At 60.1% G+C, this 25,004-nt stretch overlaps 1 protein-coding gene across 4 annotated transcripts in view; it reads right to left on the reverse strand.

Moving 5' to 3' along the window:
• ATP2B4 (ATPase plasma membrane Ca2+ transporting 4) overlaps window positions 1–11,898 on the reverse strand; it is a 53,630-nt gene extending 41,732 nt beyond the window's left edge. For 3 of the 4 annotated variants that reach the window (XM_072844978.1, XM_072844982.1, XM_072844981.1), the window contains exon 1: window positions 11,740–11,898. The gene's annotated coding sequence lies outside the window, so the exon portion shown is untranslated. Of the gene's footprint in view, window positions 1–6,382; window positions 6,559–11,739 lie in introns of those variants that run through there. The other variant, XM_072844979.1, reaches the window with a different exon arrangement.
• Between the last annotated feature and the right edge of the window lie 13,106 nt (window positions 11,899–25,004).

A 25,004-nucleotide genomic window follows, 5' to 3' on the forward strand; every position in this document is an offset into this window, starting at 1 on the left:
GCCCCGCTCCTGGGAAAGTGTAGGCTGTTTTCCATATATAACTGCAAACTGTTCCATGCAGTAAGAAGTCTAATTAAAGGGAGGGAGGGAGAGCGGGAGAGGCACAGAAGACCGAAAGGCAATATTTATACGAGGGAAGAAAGCCTGCATCCCGGGCACCAAATTAGACCCTTGCAGAGCAAAGCCCGTGATATCATCGGGAGATCAAATCTGGGCAGAGCAGCAGCTTTGCAGAAGAGGCAAATCAGAGCCTGGAAAATATGTACCAATAAATAAGGGGAGAGAGCCAGATGGGCCAGGAGAGCACGGGGAGGGGCAGGGGAAGGAAAAGCTAATCTGAGCCAGTTGCTGGGATAAGGCAGAATGCCGCAGGAGGGTGCACATACACCCCCGGCCCCCCACAAGGCTCCCAGGGTCCCCGCTCCCCACCACCCCGTGCGTCCTGTGGCTGGAGAACCAGTTATTTAAGTAAATAGCAGGAATCTGCTTGAAAAATAAATATTAAAGGAAAGCTGCGCACGCAGGAGCAGGGCTGGGGGATGTGAAATGCCGGGGAGGAGCGCGGCACAGTGCAGGAGCCAGCTGCCGTGGCGGGTGGGGAGAGGCTGCAGGTGAGGGGGCACCCATCCCGGGCACCCACCCCACGCAAGGGGTGACCCACGCAGCGCCCAGTCCTCACCCCACCGAGACGCGCCAGCCCTGGCTCTCCCACCCACACGTGGCTGCATCCCACTGCCCCGACGCTTCAGGGGCACCCCCTTCCCCAGCACCCCCAGCCTGGCCAGGGGATGGGGAAAGCACGCTGGGCTGGACGGGGAAAACACGCACCCCGTCCCGAGCTGCTCTTCAAAGCCTCTTTGTTAGCGCGGCGCTTCCCGCGAGCGCCAGCCACAGCCCCAAGGTAATCCACAGCCAGCTAACACATTTCCAGCGTTACCAGGTCCTCGGCCTACACTAAGTGTCAATGCATTTTAAAACCGTTAACGTGCTTTAATTAAGTGCTGATATATTTAAAAGTCGCCCTACCTAGGCCGAGCCCTCGCAGAGAGGCTGGCTTACCCCCCGGCCGCGGGGTTTGCTGCATCGCTTGGTACCGGCAACAGCGCCATCGCTGACATCCTCACGGGCGCCGCGTGCTCCGCTCCCAACTGCGGCTGGGGACCGTCCCCTCTGCACCCCAAAACCCAACTGGACCTGCTGCTATGCCACTGCCGCCCCGATCTGGTGGCAGAGCCCTGGTGCGCCGAACACCTCCATTCCTGGCACTGTCATTCCCAGCGCCCGTCCCCACCTCCGCGCTCCCCAGGTACGCACACACCCTTGTGCCCCGGGCGCCCAGCACCGTCCTGACCTGCCATCCTGTTTATACAGCGTCTCGAACCCCACGCACTTTGGGCAACGCCCCAGAGGCTCCCAGCTGCACCAGTAACCCAGAGAAACTGGGATATCCCTTTCCTCAAGTGCCGGCGTGAAGTTGCTGGCGAGGCTTCCACCTCCTGCATCCCTCCAGGTGCGATGGTGCCTTCCAGCCCATCCGGCGCTGACCCACACCCCTGGCTTTGCCACTGCACATGTCCTTTGTGCCCATAAATCGCACCTCATGGTGCTGGGGGAGGGCAGCCTGCAGGTTGTCCCCCCAAAAAAACCCCTGCTGTTGAACCTAGAACGACGCCAAGAGTCCCAAGCTTGGGTTGAGCTCTAGTTCAAGCAGAGACACTCGCTACAGAGCTGGGACAAGATGTAACAGGGACAAGGACACCCCACTGCATGGGGGGGGCTCACAGCACCCGGCACCCCAAGGAGCAATGCCCCCCACTAGTGCAGAGCCAGCCCTGAAGCCCTGCCGCCTCTGCCCAGCCTCCAAGCCAGAGGAACAAACCAGCCCCGCGTGGCACGGCCGAGCCCGGTGCGGCCCCGGGGTCACCCGAGGTGACTGCCGGACACCAGCCACTTTGTACTGGCTGGACCTGGAGGCGCAGGAGCTATGGGAGGCTTTATAACAGTCCCTGCCTATCACTGGCATTTATACAGGTGGGTATCTAAGCACCAGCGCTAATCTGGGGATAATAGCAGCTTTAGCAGCAATAGGGCAGAGATTACTGCCGCAATCCGGGTGTTAGGGGCGTTTCGTTGGCAGTAAGCAGCGCAGCAGGCAGGCAGACGGAGCAAGGCAATCCGCGGGGAAGAAAACGAGCAGCCAGCGTCACGACCCGGCAGCTCCCCAGTGACACCCGAGCCCAGCACTGGGCCGGTACCGGGGTACGGGAGGCAGATGAGCCTGCTCGTCACCCAGCTGGGAAAATGGAAAACCCACCTAGCGCCTGGGGTTTTGCGTGGACAGGATTCCCCCTCCTCCTCCTGCCCCGGGCATCCTACCCAGGATCGCTCAGCATGCTGTAATACCCTCCGGTCCCAAAGCTCTGGTTCTCCTTCTCTGCCCCCACATTTTCCCGGCTGCCCCATGCACACCGGGGCAGCTGCCCGCAGTAGTGGGGTCCTTCATCATCCTCTCCATCAGCCTTTTGCACCATCCTCTGACCCCAGGCAGGGTCAGGGCAGGTGTTTTTGCTCCCTGCACAACAAGGACAGTGGAAATGCACAAAGCAAGTCTCACTACCAGGGGAGCCTGCTTGGTTCGGGGTCCCCCAGCACCACCTGGGCTTGTTCTGCCCAGGGAACACCCTGCTCCCACACAGCCCCTCGAGGGGAGGCAGCCAGACAGGGTCCTGGGGTGAGGAGGCTGAGATTTGGGGAAGGCCCTCCGCTCTCTGCCTGGCTTTTCTGGGTCCCTTCTTGGTGATGCTCTGCTCAAACCGATCACCTCGAGCGGGGATGGAGCACAGCAAGGTCTCAGGGGCTGAGATACAGCGAGGCCGGTCTCCGCAGGCAGCTGCATCCGGGAGAGCGGGAGGAGGAAGGGAGGATCCCTCATTGTCCTTTCCAAAGGGAAAAGGGACAGTCCCCTGAATGGAAGTGCCAGGCAGGGCAGGAAACACCTCCAGCCTCCTCGCTCCAGGCTGCATCTGCCCGCAGAGAGCAGAGGACACCTGCACAAGTCCCCCCCCCGTGCTGCAGAAGCACGATCTGCAACATCTTGCAAGGATTTGATGCATTTCACGTTCAACTGCAGGAGCGAGAGGATCCCCTGGCTGCTGCCCTGCAGAGAAACACCCAGATGCTGCAGGGAAGGGAAGGAAAGGAGGACGAAGAGCCATTCCTGCTCCGAGCCCCGGGTAAAGGTGGTACGGGATGCCCGAGCTGGTGCCCAGCGAGGTGAGACCAAGCGCACAGAAGATGAACGTGTCCGCAGATGGCAGGCACGGATGGGGAGAGATGGAAAGAGTGGGAAAACAATGCCAAGAAGGGAAGCAACGAATGGAAAGAGATGAAAGGCAGCGAGTCAGGAGTTAGCACAACAGAATTTAGCAGCGGACACGGAGCCGGAGCACGTTGCGGAAGGATTTTGGCTCACCAGAGCCCGGCCCATGGCTGCACCCAGGGGACCAGCTGCACCCAGCCCTCAAGCATGTCCTGGGTACCAGAGCAGCCACCTCTCCATCACCCCTGGAAGAGCCTCCCCCAAAACAGGCACCTACAGAGCAACATCTCAGCACCCCGACCCATGGCTCCAGCCTCCTCCTCCAGCAGGCAAAGCAGCCGTCTCCTCCGGGAGCCGCGATCGGCTGCATTTGGCACTCAGCACACGCCGAGTAATTCAAGCTGCCCCTGGGAAGAGCAGCCCGCGGATTTAATACTCTGCAGAGCAGACAGGCGTTTGCAAGGCTGGCTCCCAGGGGCGCAGCGTATCCCTGGGGATGCCAAAGCAGGTAGCGGGATGAGGTTATGCTGCTGTTTTTTTCCCCGACGGGAAGGTGAGCGGGTCTTGGCTGCTTGCTTTCTCCTTCCCCCAGGAGATCTCCTGCTCACTCAGGAAACACCCCCAGGTGCCCTGGAGCTCTCCGGGGAGGAAACACTGCCCAAACAGAGTCAGCTGTTTTGGTCCTTCCCTTCACTTTTAGACAGTCCATTTGGGGTCAGATTTAAGAGCAATTCGTCACTTGGGAAATAACACCACTTCAGGCCTCCTCCCTCAAATAAACCTCAAAAGACATCATTTAGGCAAGCTTAATTTGGACAACTAAAAATAGCCGGCACTAGTCACAGTGGAAAATGCAAGCTGCGGAGCTTCACACTTTCGTAGCTCGAGCCAGGGCACGGGAGTTTCTGGCTAAGGGAAGGGTCCCCCCGGCTCTGCAGCCGTGTCCCTGGGCGATGAGCACAGCCCTGCTCCCACGGGGGAACGGGATGGGCACAGCGGGACCCACTGGGGACCCGTCCCTGGGGCAACCAGCGCCCTGCACAGCTGCTCCTATGAAAGTTTTGGGTCCTCACACTTTTCCAGGCAGGATGCGGTGACTCACAGCCACGTCTGCAACCAGGACACCCAGGAAAGATCAGCTGCGCTTTCAGCTTTTCCGCAGCCAAGCCAAGTTTCTGGTCCCGGCTCCCTGGGACTGATTCACCCCTGCTTGCCCCAGTGTCCCCAGGCAAACGCACTCAGGCTTCTCTGCCAGCTCTGCCCGCACACGGGATAAATCCCCTGCACCGAGTAACGCGTAGAGGCAGGTTGTTATTACAGCTTTCCTCCTGTTCTGTAGCAGCGGGGCTGTCACAAGCGATGCGACCCTCGCGAGGTACAATTCAAGCCTCGCTACAGCCTGGCAGCCCATCCCACCGGCAGCTCGGGCTCCTCCATTGCCAGCCTGGTTTTACCGACTGCCGGCATCACCAAGCCACAAATCCAGCCTGCCCTCCTTTCCCTGCAATCCCCCTCCTTGCACCAATCTCTCCCTCCTTGCACCAGCCTCCCTGCTCCAGAGGCAGGAATAATATTTAACTCAGGTTCAGGCTGGAGCACGAGCTCCCTGCCAGCCCGGGTCACCCCCAGGCTGTCTCCATCACGGAGGCCATGCCGGATCCGTGCTCCCGGCACAGCCACGTGCCCACGGGAGAGCCCAGCACCGGCAAAAAGCCCCTCTGGAGCAGGCAGCGCTGGGCTGGGAACCCCGGGGAAGCTCGGCATCGCACGCTGCTGGCTGCCAGCTGCAGCGATATGTCACGGCACGGTTTTATATGCAGCCGGCGCTGAGGCGGCTCTCCTGGCACATGGGACCGGCAGGCAGGCTGTACAGGTGCCACGCTGATCTGGGAACCTCACGCAGCAAACGAGACACCCTGCCCCGAATTTTACAGCCAGCAGATCATGTCTGGAGCCGTCCTCCTCCCCTGGGGTACGGCCCGGCTCTGCCTGCAGAGCCAACGATAAGGCGGGGGCTTCAGCCCCTGCAGAAGGGAGGCGAGACGGGAAGATGCTCGAGGACCAAGCCATCTTCTCACTTGTCCTTGCGTCCCGTGGCTGCCTGTAGCAGTGACAGCCTGCAAGATGGCACGAGCAAGAGAGCGGCTTTCCCACCACCAGTTAAAAAGCATCTGTGCAGCCTGAGACCTGCCTGGAGCAGCCAAAAGCTCGAGCAACCTGGGGTTACTTTTAAGTAGCAGGTGAGAAGGTGGGAAGAGAGATGAAGAGCCGGAGCACCGCGATGCCGTGCCACTAAGCCTCTGGGAGGGCTGAAGCAGAGAGAGACAAAGCACCAGCATTTCCAAGCAGGCGCAAAGGGCGAGAAGAGAAAAGCCGAGGGCACGCCACGGGGCTGGCTGGGGCGATGGGCACCTCCCGGGCAAGCGAGGGGTGGAGAAGGGACAGTAAAGCTCTAGCTGCTGCAGCAGGGTCCTGAATTAGCATCTTGGGAAACCACGCTGAAAATCAGACACCTTCTGCCCGAAATCCGAGCCCGGACCTGAAAATCTGATCACTGGATCCGATGCTCAAAGAGCAAAGGTCACGCCAAGACCCAGGCAGGCCCTGCAACCGCAGTGCAGGGCTGAGCTCCCCCACGGTCTCCTCCGGCCCAGCTTCGTCCCCTGCCCACCCCCGGCCCCCCCCGGCGGGAACAGAGGCAGCACGGCGAGGGCCAGCAGCTTATTTTTAGCCTGGGGAAGGCAGGAGCCCGCGAGCAGCCCTCCTGGCTCTGGCCCTTGGCATGGGGTGCGCTGCTTTTACCGCTGCCACTGCTGAAGCGAGTGCCTCAGGCCTCAGCCCTGCCCGCCGCCCCCCCAGCCTCTGCAGCGCTGGATTTGGCCCCCAGCTGGCATCACTGAACAGCCCAATCCCTCCCCCAGCACAAATCCTTCCTCTGCCCAGGGAGGAGGAGGAGGATGCTGGGATCAGCCCAGGAGCCGGCGGCTGCCGCAGCCCCGCGGCAGACGGATCCAGCTTATTTACGGCTCCTTAACGGACCGCGGCGAGTTAGGCAGGGCTGACCTTTCCGTGCCTGAGACAAAGAGGAGATGTCAGCAGCCGTGGCAGCGGAGGAGTCGCAGGATCGGCGGCGCAGAGCCCTCCCCTGCCAGCTGGGTCGGAGCAGGAGGCCAGAGCTGCGCAGGGGGCTCGGGAGCAGGGAGCCGGCCAGGGCCACGGGAAGCAAAGTGCGCTGGGATCCCAGCCTGGGAAAAGGAGGGATCGGATTCCTCCCTCCCCGTCCCTGCCGGACAAACTCTTCCGGGTGGGGACTCCTACGCGCTGCACTCTGCCCAGGCACACCAGCAGCTCGCTGCTCCCCGCAGACCCCGGCTGCTTTAGCAGGGGGAAAATACAGCGATACCGCATAAAATAAAAAAGGAGGGGATGGAGACTTGCCCCCAGCACCCCGGCGGCTGCAGCAGCGCTCGGCTTCTTTGGCTGTCGGCTCCTCGGCTCAGCCCAGCTGCCGACTCATCCCTGCCATGGAAGCGGAGAAGCAAAAGTTTCCCCGTCAGCACAAAACACGGACAACTGGCCAAACCTTCGACTTGGCTTCTGCCGCCCTGGCGAGGAGTCCCCACATTGGGGACCTGCCGTGTCCCAGCTCGGGTGCCCGCGATGGGCAGGGGGTGCAGGGGACTGCCCCCCTCCCTGCATTAGGGGACCGGTGTCCCCCCGTGGGCTTACCACAGACCCTCGCGCTGCGGGGAGGGAAGGGCTTGCTGCGACGAGGAGCTCTCCTGAGCCAGCCCTTGGCACTGCCCGATGGGATGATCCTTCCCGTGCCCCGAAGCGAGTTAGCCGCAGGATTTTGGCAGAGGGCTGTAGGCAGGGCCGGTGTCACAGCTGCGCGGTGCCCCCTCCCCAGCCCGGCCCCTCCCGGTCCGTACGGCGTTTAGGACTGGATGCCACAATGCAGAAGCACAGACGTCCCACGGAGCCAGCCCAGGGGCACTCAGCATCCCACCTCATGCCGGCGGCAGCGTCCTCACGTCCCTCTCCATCTGCCAGGGCAGCGGCGGCCTGTCCATGCTTGCGAGAGCGGGGCCAGCCCCTCGCTTTGGTGCCGAGGTGACGCGGGCAGAGGGATGCTCTCGGCCAGGACTCCCACAGCCCCGATTCCTGACCCCCCAGGGGCACGTTGCTGTGCATCAGCTTCCCACGTTTAAATCCGAGACCCCTCCCAGAAGCTCACAAATGCAGGAGGACACCAAACTCATCTGTTACTCACAGAGAGCTCACCAAGGATCTAAGTTGCTTAATTAGTGCTTTAAAAGAGTCACCATCCAGGTGGGTGACACACCAGCGGGTTGTCATGTGCTCCGCACGTCTCAAGCATTTGCTTTCTTCCTTTCTCTATCCAAGGTTAGCTTGCCTTCCCCCCCCCCCCCTTTCTTTTCTCTAATGAACAAATAGAGGGGCAGGTTTTATAAGTCCACGGAAACTCTATTATCCCTCTGCATTAAAGCCAAAAGCAACTAATTAAAACATCAAAGTCAGATGTTTCATTAGTTCAGCCTCAGAAAGCGCTGGCAGGAGGTGGCAGGGAACGTGGCTCCCACAGCCAGCTGCACTGAGGGACCCCATGGCTGGGCCCGCACCCCGACACACGGTCCCCGTCCCAGTGTCACCGGGAAACCCAGGGGGAGCTCTGGGCTGGCCACCGCTGGGCAGAGTGCTGTCACCTGCCTGTCCCTCTCCTCCAGCCGGTCACTGCTCATCGCAGGAGGCCTTTGCATACACCAATTTTGAGAGGAGGGAGGCTGAGGAGAGGTGTGCCACCCTCTCCCCATCAAAGCTGCTTCCCCCAGGAGCATCTCCATCACCAGCACCACAGGACGGGTCCTTATTCCCTACTGGGCACAACACAAGGGCGAGAGGGATGGGTTCAAATTCCCAGCTCACCCAGACCGATTTATTTCCTCCTCCACACACCAGGATCTCCACCTGTACGATAGAAACATCGCTGCCTCCATCCATCCCGACCAGGAGGGCTCCAGGCAACCAACAGGCACAGGCCAGCATCCCTCACCCTGCCTGGATCCGCTCCTAGAAGTCCCCAGCGAGACAGAGGTGCTGGGGAACACCGAGGAGGTGGCACCTCTTTGCGCTGCAGCGGCCACCCCCCACCCCTGTCTAAAGATCTGCATCCCATTGCCATGGTCACACCGAGCATCGCCGCATCCCTCCCGGGCTCCCGCTCCCCAGGCCTTGTCCCTGCCACAGCGAGCGCATCTCTGGCACAGCTCCACCCGGAGCAGAGCGGGGTCCCCACCCCACGGCTCATCATGGGGTTTAACCCAGGTTTTCCTCCGGCTCCCAGAGAGCAGCAGTGATTTGCCAAGCATGGTGCAGCCTTCCCCAGCAGGGAGGGGCCCCGGGCAAGGAGGAAGCCGAAGCAACGGACAGCCCTTCCGCGGGGAGCAGCGGATACGGGGAGCAGCAGCAAACAGGCATCGGCAGCAAGTCCCTGCTGCAGAGCTGCTGCTCAGTGCCGGGCTGCTCGTGTCCCCCAAACCCCCACGGGCTCCTTCCAGCGCTGCTGCAACAGGCGTGTGCGACCACTGCGGGCAAACACCGCTCGTGGCCTAGCAGGGGGAAGAAAAAAAAAGAAAGAAAAAGAAAAAAAAAAAACCACCACCCAAGAGAGGAGCAGGGAGCATGCAGGGAACCCGCAGCCCCTGCGAGGTGCAGGCAGGGAAGGAGCAGGCTCATCTCCCAGCGCAGGCAGCCGGGGAAGGCCTTGGGGAAGAGGGTGAACTCCAGGCACAGCTCCACCCCGGTGCTTTCCACTGCAAAACAATAGCGGAGAGGAGCAGCCGTTCCTCCCTGCTCTTAGTCACCCTGCCCAAGGACCTGTGCCACCCTCCGGCTCACCCTGCCCTACCCTGTCCTCTGCGCAGGGCTGCCCCGGGGGGCCCCAGCATGGCAGGTCCCAGCTCCTCGGGCGCAAGACTTGGTGATGCTCCAAGCCGGCAGCAGCACACGCTAATGGCAAGAGATCCTCCGCAGGCAGAGCGCCGCAAAAGCCAGACCCATGGCACGCGAGCCGGCGCAGGGAATTCCCTCCGTCACCATCTCAACCAAAAAAAAACAAAACACCCCACCGCTCAACAACACCCTTTGCCCTCTCAAGCCTCTACCTGCAGCACTTGCACCACCTCCCCAACGCCAGCCAGCTCCTCTCCTGCGGGGAAGGAGCCAAGGCTTTGCAGAGGTCCCTGTGCGGCCCCTCGCACGAGGCCGCTTCCAGGGCACCACCCACGGCCTCACCGTGGGCGAGGGTGGGACGGGGACGGAACCTGCATCCCGAGGGGCTGGGCTGCAGAGGTGGAGGTAGCAGAAGGTACGGGGAAGCTCTCCCTCGCTGTCCTGAGCGCTTCCCAGCTCCACTTGCACCGTAGCACCGGCACGGCACGGGCACCTCCACCACGCCGGTGCAGTGCCCGTCTTGGCACGGGGCAGAAAACCCACGTATGCGAGTCAACCGCTCCCAACAGGCTTTGGGGCCTCAAAGGGCACGTAGCTTTTGGGAGGCCTCCAAGACCACCCGGCTCCCTCCATTCAGCCCAGGAGAGCTCTCTGCTACCCGGGGTTGGGGGCACCTGCAGCCACCCCTGACCCCAGCACCCAGCCCATGCCATCCCGAGTGCCGGGTGGGATTTCCCGGGGAGGGTGACCCGAGGGGGCAGCCCGCAGGACACCGAGCCGGGAAGGGAACCCCACGCTGCTGCGGGGTGGGGCTGGCGGAGCGCGGGGGCGTCAGCTTCTCTCGCTCATGATTAAATAATTTAGGTGCGTTTCAGTGCTCAAGGAAGCGAAAGATTGAGGGCACTGTCTGGAGCCAGGCAGAGTGCAGGCAGCCGGCGCAAACCCTGCCTGCCGGAGCAGCCAACAGCAGAAGCATCGTGCACATTTGGGGTGGGGGGCACCGTTCTGTACCCCCCAGCCCCAAGACGGCTCTGGACACCCCATGGGTGGCTCTGAGCACTCACCTCCACCCCAGCTCGCTGCCCCGGGTCCCGGCCGAGCTGCCAGTCCACGGGCAGAAACAGGCTGCACTGGTTTGAGATTTGCAATCCAAACCCCCACCCAACCTCAGGTCTCCAGAGATAAGAGCACAATAACCTATTGTCCCTCCTCCGCTCCCTCCCCTCTCAAGATCTCGACTTGCCTCCGGCGAAGCAGGGAGGGACCACCCAGCTCCACACCCGCCCCACCGCGGGGTCTCGCCCCGGGCCCCACGAGGGGCTCGCCCCCGGCCCCTGCCCGCCGAGCCAGGCCCGGCAGCCGGGCCGGATGCTGGGAGGCTCCGGAGCCGGGGCGCGGGCAGGGCTGGGATGCAGGGAGAGCGCTGGAGACAGAGGCAGGAGGCGGAAGAGGCTCCTGCCTGCTGCCCATGTGGGCCAGAGCCTCCCTGCGCTGCTTCTTTATTTCTTTTTTGTTGTTGTTGTTCCCCCCCCCCATTCCTCCTGTTTTCAGCTGTGGATTTGATCAGCTGGGTTGGTGCAGGCAGGAGGGGGCCGTGCCTGGCCGTGGCGTGGGCAAACACCCGGCAGCCTCCCCCTCCCCGCGGTGCCAGCGCTCGGCGATCCCACCCTCCATCCCGCCCCGCTGTCCGGATCCGCTCCCACGCACACCCTGCCCGGGTTACCCCACTCCAGACGCACCTCGCCCGGCTCCAGGTAGGGAGCAGCACCCTTCCGGCCCCACGGATGGGGGAAGCCACCCACGCAGCACCTTCCCCGGTCTGTCCTTGGGCTGCCGCAAAGCGCTGCCCCCCCCCCGCGCTGCCTCTGCCCTTCCCTCCGGCACCAGTGCCAAGCTGCAGCGTGGCCTGGGATGGATGGAGGCATCAGCCAGACGGAGCCCGACCCACGGCGGTCGCATCCTGCCCCCCACACCCCCCCCTGCAGTGTCACAACACGCACGATGCCTTCCAATAACACGCGTGACCGGGAGCCCCACGCCCCCCCTCAAGGGCAGGCAACAAGTTGCAGGGTACGACCGGAGTGGGTTCCCACCCACCCCAGATGCCGGGGGCGGGGGGCTGCACGCCTCACAGACCCCCACGCACAAAAGCGGAGGGACCGCGGTCATCCCACCATCCCGCCCACCTCCAGGGACCCACCCGACTCCGCGCTGCAGCGGGACCGGAGTGCACCCCAGCGCACACAGCGCTGCATACTGGGAGGGACTGGGGTGGGCGAAAGCACCGCGCCCACCGCCCCACCCGCGGCTAAGCCCCCGCCGCGGGTGGGGCGGTGGGCGCGGTGCTTTCGCCCACCCGTGCGCCCAGCACCGAAAAACCAAACACCGAGAAGCACCCCACGGGACCCCCACCCCACTCCCGTGTCCCCCCCTCCCCACGCACTCACCGGCTCAGCCCCCACGGCGCCCGGCTGGCGGCGGAGCCCCCGCGGCTGGCCATGGGATGGGGGGGCGGAGGAGCGGTCCCGGAGCTAGCGGGAGAAAATGCTTGTCATGGCAACCCGTTCCGTGCCGAGCCGTGCGGAGCCGAGCCGAGGAGGGCTCGCCCCAGCCCGCCGGGGGAGGGGCTCTCTTAAGGTGGCGGCCCGCCCCGTCGCTGCTTAAGGGGGACGGGAGGGAGCGGGCGGGGTCCCTACCCCCCCGGGCGGAACCGTGCGTGCACCCCCCGGGCAGTGTGGGGTCCCCCCCGGGCAGCACCGTGCATGCACCCCCCGGGCAGTGTGAGGTCCCCCCCGGGCAGGGCGGTGTGTGCACCCCCCCGGCAGTGTGGGGTCCCCCCCGGGCAGCACCGTGTGTGCACCCCCCGGGCAGTGTGGGGTCCCCCCCGGGCCGTGTATGCACCCCCGGGCAGTGTGGGGTCCCCCCCGGGCAGCACCGTGTGTGCACCCCCGGGCAGGGTGAGGACCCCCCCGGGCAGGGCGAGAACCCGCAGGGCAGTGCGGTGCATGCACCCCCAAGCAGCGTGGGGGGACCCCCTGTGCATGCACCCCTCAGCCAGCGTGGGACCCTCCCCAAGGCACCGCAGTGTCTACCCCCCCCCGGGCAGCGTGGGACCCTCCCCGTGGCACAGCAATGCATGCCCCCCTGGGCAGCGTGGGTACCTCCCCACGGCAGGGAGGTGCGTGCACCCCCAAGCAGCGGGGACCCCTCCCAGGGCAGTGCTTGTACCCCAAGAAGTGGGGGTATCCTCATGCAGAAAGCCCTCCCCGCTCTGGGCGTGGGGAAAGCAGATCTGCGGAGCACCGTGAACGGTGGCAAAATGGCGTTTCCTCATGGGCACTGTGGTTTTGGGGTTTCTCATGGGCACCGTGGTTGATCACCTGGGGCTGGCGTGTGCCCATTGGGGTGTGCCCAGCCCTGCAAACCATGGCACACAGTCCGCTGACATCCCCTGAGAGTGACTGTCCCCTTGGGTGACAGCATCGCTTGGGAGGGGCACATGCACTCTTTGAGCTGCAGAGGGTTGACCGTAAATAACCGCCCCTTCACCCAGGCAGACCGGACCCTCGCCCTTTTTTAGAAGCAAGCAGGAGAAAAATCTTCATTGAAACGCGCCTGAAGCGTGTGAAACGCTGTGGTTGTACTGAAAGCGCAGCATGGCATCGGTGCGGCAACCCTGGGTGTAGGCACCCTTAAATCAGCGTTAATCCTGTCTGTATCCCAACGTTGGGGCACGCAACCCGGTTCAAGTTAAACCAGTGGAACATCTGTGCACGCACAAGCCCTAATTAGTGCTTGTAACGTTTTTTTTCCCCCCTTGAGGGCCTGCACCTCAATAATTTTGCATTCCTGAGCAGTCCCAGGGCAACGTGGTGCTGCAGGAGGCGGGTTACGCCAGGAGAGCAAGCCCTGCCGCGGACCCCCCAGCAAAAGCTTTGGGCCCTTTGCCGGGGGAATTCCTCCCCGTGCTCGCCGAGCCGCTATCCAAAACGTGTGCTGGTAAAACCGCTTCCATTCGGCTCTCAGGGAGTGGACCTGCCCGCTCGGGTGAGCTGGTTGCGGTGCAGTTTTGGTGCATGGGCAGTTTTGGTGCACGGGCAGTTATTTGAAGTCAAGTGAATGACTTCAGAGCTGCCAGTGTTGGATGCAATAAAGCCTCTGCCTCCTTTCAGTAGTTTGCAGCACAGAAGGCATCAACCTGCTCCTGTGCTTTGCAGCGGAAGGGAGGAAAGGGGCCTGGGCTGGTAACTCCTTGCTCATCCTCAGTGGTGGGGACCTTGGCATTTTCCTGGGGAGTTAGACGGGGTGATTCCTCCTTACGTAAAAGACCGCAGGGCGGGAGACTCTCATGACAAGAGCAAACCTTGTATCTCAAAGCAAGCTCAGGCATCTTCCATTTCTTTGCTCCATGGTTTGTCCACTACAAAAAGTGGGAATAAACATGCAGCTTTTAGCTGGTGCCCGGCTCCCCCTCCAGCAAAATAAAAAGCAGACGGCACTGGCCACATCGGGTCTAGGTGACTGCTGAACAGCTTGAAAAAGAGATGGCGGTGCAGACGGCAGACAGTGCTTCCAGTGGGCTGGGATGCAAAACTGCTATTGAGACATAATAGCCTTTTAAAACAGGTTTTCTGAGCTTGGAAGGAATCTCTGACCATCTGGATTTCGACTCCTGAAAGGAAATCATCCTTCCTGCCTCAGGGAACCTGTTGTTCACAGGGCAATTTGTGCTCTCAGAAATGCTGAGAATTTGCAGCCTCCTTGGGCTTCTGCTGAAATGGGCAAAGGCAGATTTTACAGCCCGGGCACTTGCCACTGAAGGAACTAGCCAAAATCCGTTTGAAAAACGTGCTTCCCATCCAGTGGCAGCCTGCAATTACAGAGCTGGTACTTAGCAGCTCCCGCCTGGTGTGTTTCTATTACAGCAAGAGCAACCATAAACACCGAGGCTGAAAGCCCCTTCCATTTTACATTTAAGGAAAAGCACATGGAGGAAAAGTCAAAAGCCTGGCTGGAGCGGGAGCGGGAGCAGGACCGTCGTCTCTGAGCGAGCAGCCGGACCCTGCTCGCACCGATGCGTCCCCGCACACTGCAGCAAAGTGGGGCAAAGCAAGTGAAAAGTTCCTTCGTGGAGTATTTTGGGGTCGTACAGGCCCGTGGCTGATCTAAACCTGCTCTGAAGACCCTTCGTGTGCCCCTGCTTCTCAGGATCGTGCCTCTGGTGCTTGCTGGTGCCACCTCTCCCACTCCATCCCATTCAGTCACAGGGCCACCCGCTCTCCTGCTGTTGGGAGACACGAGGCTTTGCCACCCCTGGAGTGGTGACAGGGGTGTCCCCACACTGCTCGGCCGGGCGCACAGACGATGCTCTCAACTCCTGCACCCAGAAGAGGAGGGAGAAGGAAGCAAGCCTTGAGCCAGCAAAGCTCCCCGCTCGTCTCCCACACGGCCAGCCCGGAGCTGCAGGAAGGGACCTCCCAGGATTAACCGGGGCTCCGGCTGCTGCAGCCACGGGGGTGGCAGCGGGGACAGGCTGCTTCTCGTTTGGCTCTTGGCAGGCGCTCACAGGCGAGCTCCGAGGGAGATGCTGGATCCTGCTGGCAAGTCTCTGCAGGGCTGCTCCGCTGCTTTGTGCTTGTGCCTTTGGCCTCTTCGTTCGCCTTGGATGATGCCTGGATATTCGTTTCTTCCCTTTTGTTCACCCAGAACCAGCTCTGGCCACGCATGAGGGGCCAGCTCCACGCCGGGCTGCGGCTGCGGGGAGCACATCGGCTTTCACGGCCGGGATGCAGCCAGGAGAGGTCCCGCTCCGCGCTCCGGCCATGGGAGGGATGCACAGACGGGTGCTCCTCGCTGCTCTCCCCTCTTCGCCGACATGTTGCACTTGACGTCCGTGGCACGCAGGCAGGGCTGTGCCAGAAGAGGAGCGGGACCCCCATCCTAGCCCAGGAGGCATCTTCCAGACGCTTCGGAAAAGGAGCAAAGACTCCCACAGTGCCCAGAGGCATCGGAGCCCACGATCAGTGACCTAAACCCTGCGGGGAGCCCTGCTGTGATGGGAACCTCAGCTGTTATCCGTATTTTGGTACCTCTTTTCTTTACCAAATGCTTTTCTGCTGGATGCTCTGTAAGTGAAGCAGACGGCAGTCCCTGGCCGGAGCAGTACCCGGCCTAAAAGAGACCAGCAGCAACATAAAATAAATAACCCCAAAATAGAAAAGATCAGTCTACCAGGTTCTTCTGTAAAAATTGGGCTTAACTGATGATTTCCCTTTAAAACCAGTATGAAACTCGGTAATAATTTGCCTTTAATGTCTCCCAGGCTGGGAACTTGTAGGTGGAGTTTTAGCCCAAAATGAATTGAATCAGCCAAGTTGTATCAGCCAAGTTACAAACCCATCAAAACCCGAGGCCAGATCCTGATCTCATCCCCGTGGGTATAAATCCAGCATCGCTCCGCTGGAATCAACGGGGAAGATTTTTGTCATGGTGCCGGATAGCAGAGAGCAGGATTGGACCCCCAGGGTTTCTAATGGAAACACTGACTGACTCTTAAGCACAAGGCAGAGTCGGGCGTCTGTAAAATCTCTCTCCATTCAAGGGCTAAATATAGGGAGAGAGAGCGCCAGCGATTCGACTTTCCGTGCTCAGGGATAAATAAACCCCCGATCGCTGCTGCGGGAGAGGCTTTGTTGGAAATGCCAGGGGCTGACGGGGGGTCCCGCTGCTCCGAGGTCCCCTCCCGTGGGGCAGGGCAGGGGGGCCCGCAGGGTCCCGGCGGGGAGGCAGGGCTGCCGGAGATGCTCCCAGGTGATGGCTCCAGCCGTGCGGGGCTGGTGCAAAAGGGGTCTGGGGTTTTTTTCTGCCTCTTCTTCCCCTTTTCTCTTTCTGCTCAGCCCTGAGCGCTGCTGAGCTTCAGCGCCCACAGATGCCTGTTTGCAAGGCTTGGGCTCATGCTCAGAGCGAGGAGAGCAGCCTGGGTGCTGCCGGTGGGAAGGGTCCCATCGTGGCCACACCAATTCCCCTCTCTGCCTTTTGCCTGCTTTGCCTCACTTGGTTCTGGGCTTTCCCCTTGCTCCGGGCCAGCTCCCCATGGCTTTGCAGCCCCAGAAAAATCCCAGAGCCGTCTTGCCATGCCTTTGCTAATAAACATCTCCTACACCGTTTCTGCTCTCAATTACTCTAACAGCCCTGTTAATTTCTAATTAAGCAGCTACCTCATTGAGGGAGGGGGGCTGGAAATAAAAAGCAAAACAGAAGAGGAGGGATTTGGGCCCAGTTTTGCTTTATGAACGTAATTAGGAGACAAAATTGTTCACTCACCTAAGGAATTTGTCACCGAACTGCCTGTGAGCTGACAGACACGCTGTGTTTTCCCTGGGAGCCCTGTGACTGACAGTGCTTTTCCTTTCCCCACCCCTACACGTTCCCAGTTGGAGCCGGAGCCACCGCAGGCTCTAAATCTATTACTGCCTGTTATTAAACCCCTAATATTTGTAACAGCTGAGGAAGAGCCTCTGAGCTGCTTCTTCCCAAGCACCCGTGGGCAGGGTGAGGGGGAACGCCGTGTCGCAGGGATGTGGTAAAGCCTCACCAGGGCTGCGGGCATGGTGGAGCTCCTTCCCTCTCCATGGAGCACCCCACCGGCGTACCCTGTGGTTCGGGCAATGCAAATGCCCCCCCCCTCCTTGCGATCTAGGGGACCCCCTGGTCCCCTCCGGAGGGAGTCAGTGGGAAATAGCTAGATCCTCAGCAAAATGAACATTTTTCCCTCCAGTTCCGACCTCGTTTCGTTCCTCACATCAAGGAGGAACCTTGTACTCGGTGTTTGCATCACGGTAACACCTCCGGGACCTTAGTGGGACTGAGAAAAGTCCCTGCTGCCGGGAGTGACAACGCGGTGGGTAGTGCTGAAAGAGAGGAGAGAGAAGTGACAGCACGGGAGAGCCGCTCTCCCATCGCTTGCAAGCTGTCAGTCCTGGAGCTGGGGAGGCGGAGGAGCGCCTGGGCTCCCGAGTCCTACTTTGGTGCCTTCCTTCCAGAAGGCCAGGCTGGTGCCGGAGACCTCATCCCCGGGGCTGGAGATGCTGTTGGTCCCAGCCTGGGCGCTGCGGTACCCGGCATGGCGATGCTGCAGAGCCCGTGCGGGGCCGTGGTACCAGGATGCAGCAGGGATGGGGCCACCACTGCAAAGGCAGGGTTAACCCCAGCAGTCCCTTTCTGGGGGGCATTTGTGCCCTCTCGCTGCCCCTCCATAACGCTGCGGGGTCAGGAACAGCCCTCTGAAAGGAAGGCGCTTCCCTCCAGCCCGGCTTGCCCTGCTGCTCCCAAAACCCTGCTTTTGGAGCCCAAAGCACCAGTGAAAGCCCAGGGAGGGCAGCCGCAGGTCACTGTGCCACCATGCAGACCGAGCTGGCATGCAGAGCCCGAGCAGGGCTGGCATTGCCCCAGCAAAGCCACCCTGAACCTGCAGATGTTCACCTCCTCCGCTCCCATGTGCTTCACCGCACGAAGTCAGGCTCCAGCACGCTATTACCAAAAAGGCTAAGCCTCCGCTAAGCCTGCATTAAGGCCGCTTGTTGGGCCCCTGGGCAATATAATTAAGGGGCATCGCTGGTATTTTGCTGATGTCGATGCCACAGGGCAAAGCTGGGGTGAGCTCAGCCCCTGCAAACACCCACTGGGAGGGGGAGAGAGGTGGCGAAAGTGGATAGAAAAAGTAGAAGGTGAAAAGGTGACCTCTTCCCAAAATGGAGAAAGAGGGAGAAGAGAAAACCATAAACACTGGCAACTGCGTCCACAGGAAAACAAAAAGAAACAACTATTTTATTTGAATAATAACCCTCAATAATACATTGCTAAGAAGCTGCAGATGACTGCAATTAAAAAAAGCGTTGCATTCCCTGAGCAAAATCTAAATTATTCCTCACAGCTTCTCCTCTCGCTGAGTTATATTAAAATGAAGCGGTTCCTGGTGTGGCATGGCTCAGCAGAGCTGGGGAGCCCGGGTGGAAGGCATAAAAGAAGAAAAAAGGAGAGGAGAAAGAAGAAGAGCCCTAATGTAGGGGGTTATAAATATTTTACAGCCGAGGAGGAGTGGGGAGCCACGGATATAGATGCGATTGCGGGCGTCCGTGGTGGGAGGGAGGAATTAATCACATAAATGGAGGAGAAACTTTTTTTGAGGAGCACATGCCCACACCCACGGCCGGAGCGACTCGGGAGGGTCCCTGAGTGCCGGGGACGGGCAGTTTCAGGTTTGCTCCAGAGGGTGCAAACGTGACTTGGTGGTGATGACCCACCTCTGCAGGGTGCTGTGGGCAGTGTGCCGCGTCCGGGCAAGGCACCATCAATTCTTCTGGAAACACAGATTGGAAATATTTACTGGGAAAACCCCAAGAAACCCCACAGCTGGGGCTGGAAGTGCTCCTGGCTGGGAGTACGTCAGCTCCTTGCCGGGGCCAGGCTTTAGAGCCCGAGCGTAGCGCAGGTCCTGCCTCCCGTGGCCCCGGGACGGCGTGAACGGCCCCACGCACGGACTCTCTGCTGCGGGCGCTGGGCCAGGGGCTCGGGCACGATCCCCCTCCACGCCGGGGCTGCGGGAGGGGGGTGACGAGCTGCAGCAGCCTGCAAGGGGCTGAGTCACGCAGACACGCCGCACCCCACAAACTCTTCTCCCAGCTGCCGGCGGGCAGGATGCTGGTGCAGGAGAGGCGGTGGCTGCCGCTGCAGCCTGGGGAGCAGGATAACACCACCGCACCTCGCACCCTGACATTCACAGAGCCAACACGCAGAGCAAACACCAGCTGGCAACCTCTCCTATCGCTATCCAAACACTGGCTCCGCTATCCAGAGAGTAGCAAACAGACCCAGGTGCCGGGCTTAGCTGCACCTCACCTCCTGCCCCTCTTTGCCCTGGTGGGAAGGGAGTGGGGAACCAGCCCTCCGGCCACACATCGCCCTCCATGGCTGTGCCAAGACTGGGACAGCAAACCCGCTGTCTCCCTGGCGAAGAGCAAACGCTTGCCCGGAGGCGGCTTCGTCTCCTCCCCAGGAGACCATGAGCAGAGCTGGAGCCGAGGGAGGTCAAGGCCGTTTATGCAGCTGGAGCCATTCCCCACCCTCCACAAACTGCTCCGTCCCTGGAGCCGACCGAAGTCAGCGTGGGAGGCTGTGGCTTATCAGAAACTGCAGTGTGTGGCAGGACCAGGGGAATCCTCCCGAGGCCAAAATGTTTTCTCTTTCCCTCGCAGCTCTCAGCTAGCGCTTCCCAGCCATCCCAGGCACTTTGCAATGGCGGGGACATCCCCATCCTCTCTGCCTTCTTCCTCCGCAGGCTGAGCAGAGGGACAATCCTGCAGGCAGCCTGGGACCCCTGTTCCCAGCTCCAAGCCTGGTCTCCATCTGCCACGTACCTGTCCTAGCATGGGCCAGCGCGCAACTGGCGTGCTGCTCGGGGCCACCAGCCCCAGCCATCTCTCCTCCCATATCCCCCTCTACACTGATTGGAAAAGCTCAATGGCACCTGCTGGGAGCTTCTGCAGGTATTAAAACCTCTGTGCCTAAGAGTGCCTCTTTAAAAATTAAAGCTTCAGTGAGAAAGAAATGAGTCATGACAGGGAGAGATGAAGCTCATGGCATCTGCAAATCACTGAAGAAAGGAGAGCCAGCAGCAAGGCCAGGGCTGCCTGGAGCCGTGACCTTCTCTGACACATGGGCAAAAGGGTGGAGATTAAATGGAAAGCAGCCAAAGCATGGGACACCCAACGGGGCGTGATGGGGGAGCTGGATATTTGGGTGACAGCCGCTGTACGGGTGAGGGCACCTTCCCTGGCCTTGTTTTGTGTGTCCCTACCAAGCTGAGAGCAGACCTTGTCTCTACAGCCCTGCAGACACCAAGCCCTGGCTCGGCATCCAGGCACACCAGACTTGGAAAGACAGATCCCTGCCCCGTTTGGAAAGGCGACGGGGGCCTCCCGCCCTGCTGCCGTGCAAGGCACTGCCCTGACACACGGCACCGGCGATGGTCAGGCTCCAAATGCCTCGCCTGGATCTTGACCAGCTGTCCTCGCCTGAGGCTGGGCTCCATCCCCAGGCACCCGTGTGAGCGAGCAGCGCGGTCGGGGTGGCACCCCGGCCTTAACACCAGGGCCCCCAAAGCCATGAGGATGCCGGAGGCTCTGCTCCCCCCAAAACAGACCGAACACTTTCTGCTAAGTACGAGACCCCGCAACACAGCCAGCCCCAGGGCAGAAGGTGGGGGTGCAGAACTACCTCGAATCCCAAATGCCGACAAACCTAACACCGCAATGCCTAATACTAATACACGAGCTGGAATAGCTTGTGCTGCAAATATGGCACAGATGTATCTCTTCTGCAAGACGTGCATGTGTCTCACATCAGCGGTGACGCCAGCAACTTATTTCCCCGCTGACTTCTGAGACGGCTGGTCCGCTCCTCAGCTGTGACGCGTGAACCTGCCCTTAATTTCCAGTGGCACCAATATGTTTTCTTCTTTCCCTTTTTTCTCTGCCAGCCCCAGTTTGCTCCATGTGGGACATGACAGGCAGTGATAAAGCACCCTGAGTGATGCCGGGAGGCCCAAAGGCTGGCACTCCCCAGGTTCCCAAGGAGCAATTAGCTAACGGAGTCCAAGGGCTGGGCTGGCTTTGCCAGCCAGCGGTGTCCCTGGCAGCTCACAGTGAACCCAGGTCATGCATGACACATCGCATACATAAAGGATGTGTATGTATGAGTCTAGAGCAGAGCTCCCAGCAAAAAAACCCCAGCATTCGCTTTGGGGAGGGAAGCCAACAGGGTGCGTAGGCAGGAGGGTGAGTGAGCATCCCTCCCTAAGCCCAAGCACACGACTGCACCCCAGCCGAGGGGACACTGCAGCAGACAAGACAAGGGATGAAGCTGCATGCATCTCTGCAGGACTGGGATGCTGTGTATTGATGTTTAAGCGTACATGTATACAAGCGAGGTGCTCAGAGGCAGGATGCAAGCCCACAGCCAGGACGCTTGTGCGCTCGGCTGACTGGTGCAGCAGTTGCCAGGACTGTGTGCTGTGTGGTCTGGCAGCCGTGGAGCTTTGTACGCATATTTGTAAATACATTAAGTCCATGGTTTGCAGAGGAAGACGCGAGCCAAGCGCCTGCAATTGTCTGCACGGGAGTGTAACCTTTGGGGAGCGGAGCCTTTGCGCTCTTTACTGAGCTCAACAGAAATTGTTCTGCTCTGCCAAGCTGGAAATTGGCTGCAGATATCATCACCCAGGCATTGGGTCTGAAGAATAGGCACTCCTTTCAGTCATTAGCTGTGGGCAGCATCACGAGCAGACGGGGAGGAGGAAAAGGACTGATGCGGTCCCTCGGGTCCACCACCGCAGCAGGTGTGGGCTCAACTCTGCCCATGCAAACCCAGCTGCGGGAGGAAACGAGGCAAAGAGATGTCTGCAGCAGGGCTGGAGAGGAGGCAAAGGTGCCTGTGTGCCACCAAGGAGGGCCTGGGAAGGCTTGAGCCCTCCAGCCCTGCCAGCCTCACGGCCCCATTGCTTATCCTTTGTCCTGGTCCCCCTCTGACTGATTTCCTTCATCCTTCCCTCCTGCGTCCATCCCTGCCCGCAGCCCCAGGCATCAGCCTTTTCCTCCCCCAGCTGACCTGTGTGGGGATCGGGCTTTCAACCCAAATCCTAGAGCAAACCAAAAGGAGACAAAGCGGCCACAGGACCGAGACAACTCCATCCGGCAACCCAGGAGATCGGTGTCCAGCTTTTGGACAGATCAGATGCTTTTTGTCATTCATTATCAGCTGACAAACACCACCACGGCGTTGGGCAACGGAGCCAGACGAAGCACAGCCTCATCAGTAGCGTAATTCAGGCAATGCCTTTAAAGGGAAAGGACTCCACGGCGGCCGGAGAGGCCCGTGGCAAGGCAGCGCTCTGCCCGTGATGACTAACTCGCTCCCTCGCACACCCTCTGCGCCGGGGGCCGTGGCAGGAACCGCTATCAGAAAGCAGAAGCTGGTTCCTTCCCTCTTGCTCCCCACTAAGATTTTCCAGTGACCGGTCGTTCTGCAGTGCTAACGGAAACTTGCCCAGTCCCTGGCCCTTTCTTCTCTGGGTGTTTGTTTGGTTTGGGTTTTGTTTTTTTTTTTTTTTTCCAGCTGTCTCTTAGCATCATCTGCCCTGAATTGACCGCCCTCAGAGGACGAGCATCATCTCTGGCATTGTAATATTGCCTCCAAGCAGGAGATTCGCTTGCTTTTGCTCCAAGCGTGCACCGGCATGGGAGACCTGCAAGGACAAGTGCCTCATTCCCCTGCGCCCAGCTCAGACATGGGTCATCGGGGGTCCCCGGCAAAGGGGAGCTGGCCCTGGGCGCAGCAGGATACAAGCCACAGCCCACCATAACGGCAGGGGCTGGCTCCAGCATTACAGGCACAGCTCTGCTGAGGACAGGCTCCAGAGATGCAGCATAAGAGCGGCTGGGAAGCTGGGAGGGAGACGGACGCAGCAAGGCCCCCTTCCCTGGGATTTGTTAGGGTCAGCCAGGAGCGGCAGCACGAGCTGCAGAGGAGGAGGAGGAGGAGGAGGAGGACGTGTCACACGAGGGGACAGGCAGGCCTCCAGCACCCCAGCCTGAAGCACTCAAACATCCGAAAGGGACAGACCTGTTATCCCTGCAGGCACCAGTCAGATAAGACGGTGGAAAATTGAGACACTCCAGCACATTCTGGGAGTCTGAGAAGCAGCTGGCAAAAGCCTCACGCCCAGGGGCTGGGGGAGCCTTGCTCCAGCTCCCCAACAGAGCTGGACCTGCCCAGCCAGGCACTCTGCAGCTCCTGGCCACCTTCACACCTTCTCCTCTGGCAGCAAAAGGACTCTCAGCCAGGCTGGATCCAGCCCAGCTCCTTGGCCAACGCCGCCGACACGAACTGCAGCAGCATGTCCAGCTCCACGCCTCGCCCTCATGCCGAGCTCACTTCCTCCAGTGCACTAACTCAGCCTTAATCAACTCCTCAATTATTAATTAAAAAGCCCCACAGACTGTAATCCCCAGTCCATGCTCAACAAGAGGCAACCAACAGCCAAAGAGCTCTCCTAGTGCTCATTCCCTAAATCTGTTCCTAATTAGGAGTGAACTTACCCCTGCAATTAATTGCTGGAGTCATTCATTAGCGACTAGATATCACAGATGATCTGCTTGGAAAAGGAAGCAGCAGAGTGGCTAATCGGTTCATAATGAATGGAGAGAATACCAAAACAGCGGTAAAGCCTCTGTACCTGGCCAGGGGACAGCGGAGGCTGGTGGCTTCCAGCAGAAAGCTCCTGGCTTTGGAACAAGTGAGGTTTGGGGTGTTTTGGTTTTTTTTTTTTTGCATGGTGCTGGGAGTGCTGCGGAGATGATGCTCACGTGTGCTGCCAGCCCCAGGGGCTGTTGCTGCAGACCAAGGAGCTGCACCCAGCGTGATGCAGAGCCAGTGTCCCAGCTTACCCCAGTCCCGCATCCCCGGCCGCCCGCTCCTTGTCACCGCGTCCAAGCCCCGAGGGGAGCTGGGACTGAAACAACCCTTCCAAAGCAGTCACTCTGAACTAGCTGTTTTGACTCATCGCCTTTGGGAGAGCACTCTGCCCAGGGCCAGTGCTGGGGTGCAGGAACTCCATTTTCTCCCAGACTTCCCACCGGACACAGGGTTTTCCCAGGAAATCAGCGGGGTCAGCTCGTGTAACCTGGCATCAGGCAAGGGCAGGGAATGTCCCCTGCCATGTGGCATCACCGGCCTCACAAGAGACAGCAGAATGACACAGACAGGGCATAAGGAGAGCACAAGCCCTTTCCTAACCCCCCTCAAACCAGGTTAAGGATCTTCCGTGCCTCAGTTTCCCCAGCTCCCTGCCGCCTTCCTCTCCCATGCCACAGGGTACATAAGGCATGGGAAGCCTGTTGGCTGCAGTCACAGCTGAAAGCATTGAGTGCTATTATTAGCTTTAAGGGAAGCAAAAGTGTTTCTGTGCCTCAGCATTTACTTTTCCCTCCTAATACAATCTGCATGGAAACAAATTAACCCCCTACACTCAGAACCACCTGGGAAATCACCAGCCTGCAGGTGAAAAAGCCACAGGGCCATTCCCCAGGGCCAGGAAGCAGCAGGTCAAGGCTCCCAGCAGGTTGAGGATGCAGTTATGGCTTTTTTTCAGCAGTTTTACCATAATCAGGCTGTTTCAGTGATGCATGAGCTCCATGCCCCCTCCACCACTGCCAGGTCACTGCGAGGGGCCGGAGCCCTCGGTGCCCTTGCTACCAAAGCAGCTCCATGGTTTCTCAGATGAAGACGTTTAGCAAAAAAAAAAAAGTGTTAAGTGACAGAGGAGTTGAGCTGCATTCTGGGCTAATGGCTGGTGAAATTACGTTAAAAAATGGAGCAAAGCAAGCCCTTGAAGGTAGACGACTGTAAACAGCAAGAGAAACTGGGACGCAACTTCTAAGCAGGAATAGCTGTTTATTGCTGGTTGACAGGGGAAGCTTGGGTGACTCACGCTGGGGACGACCGACTGGTTCCAGCTCTCCTGGTGACTGGTTCAACTCAAGGCTGAGTGACCAGTGACGGACTCTGTGACAAGGACGTGGTGGCTCTTGGCCCTGCTCTTAGCGGGGACAGATTTCCGCATAAGGCAGCGGCTCCAAGCCTGGCCAGCCTCATAAAA

This window comes from Ciconia boyciana, chromosome 23 (genome assembly GCF_034638445.1).
Source record: "Ciconia boyciana chromosome 23, ASM3463844v1, whole genome shotgun sequence".
NCBI lineage: Eukaryota > Metazoa > Chordata > Aves > Ciconiiformes > Ciconiidae > Ciconia > Ciconia boyciana.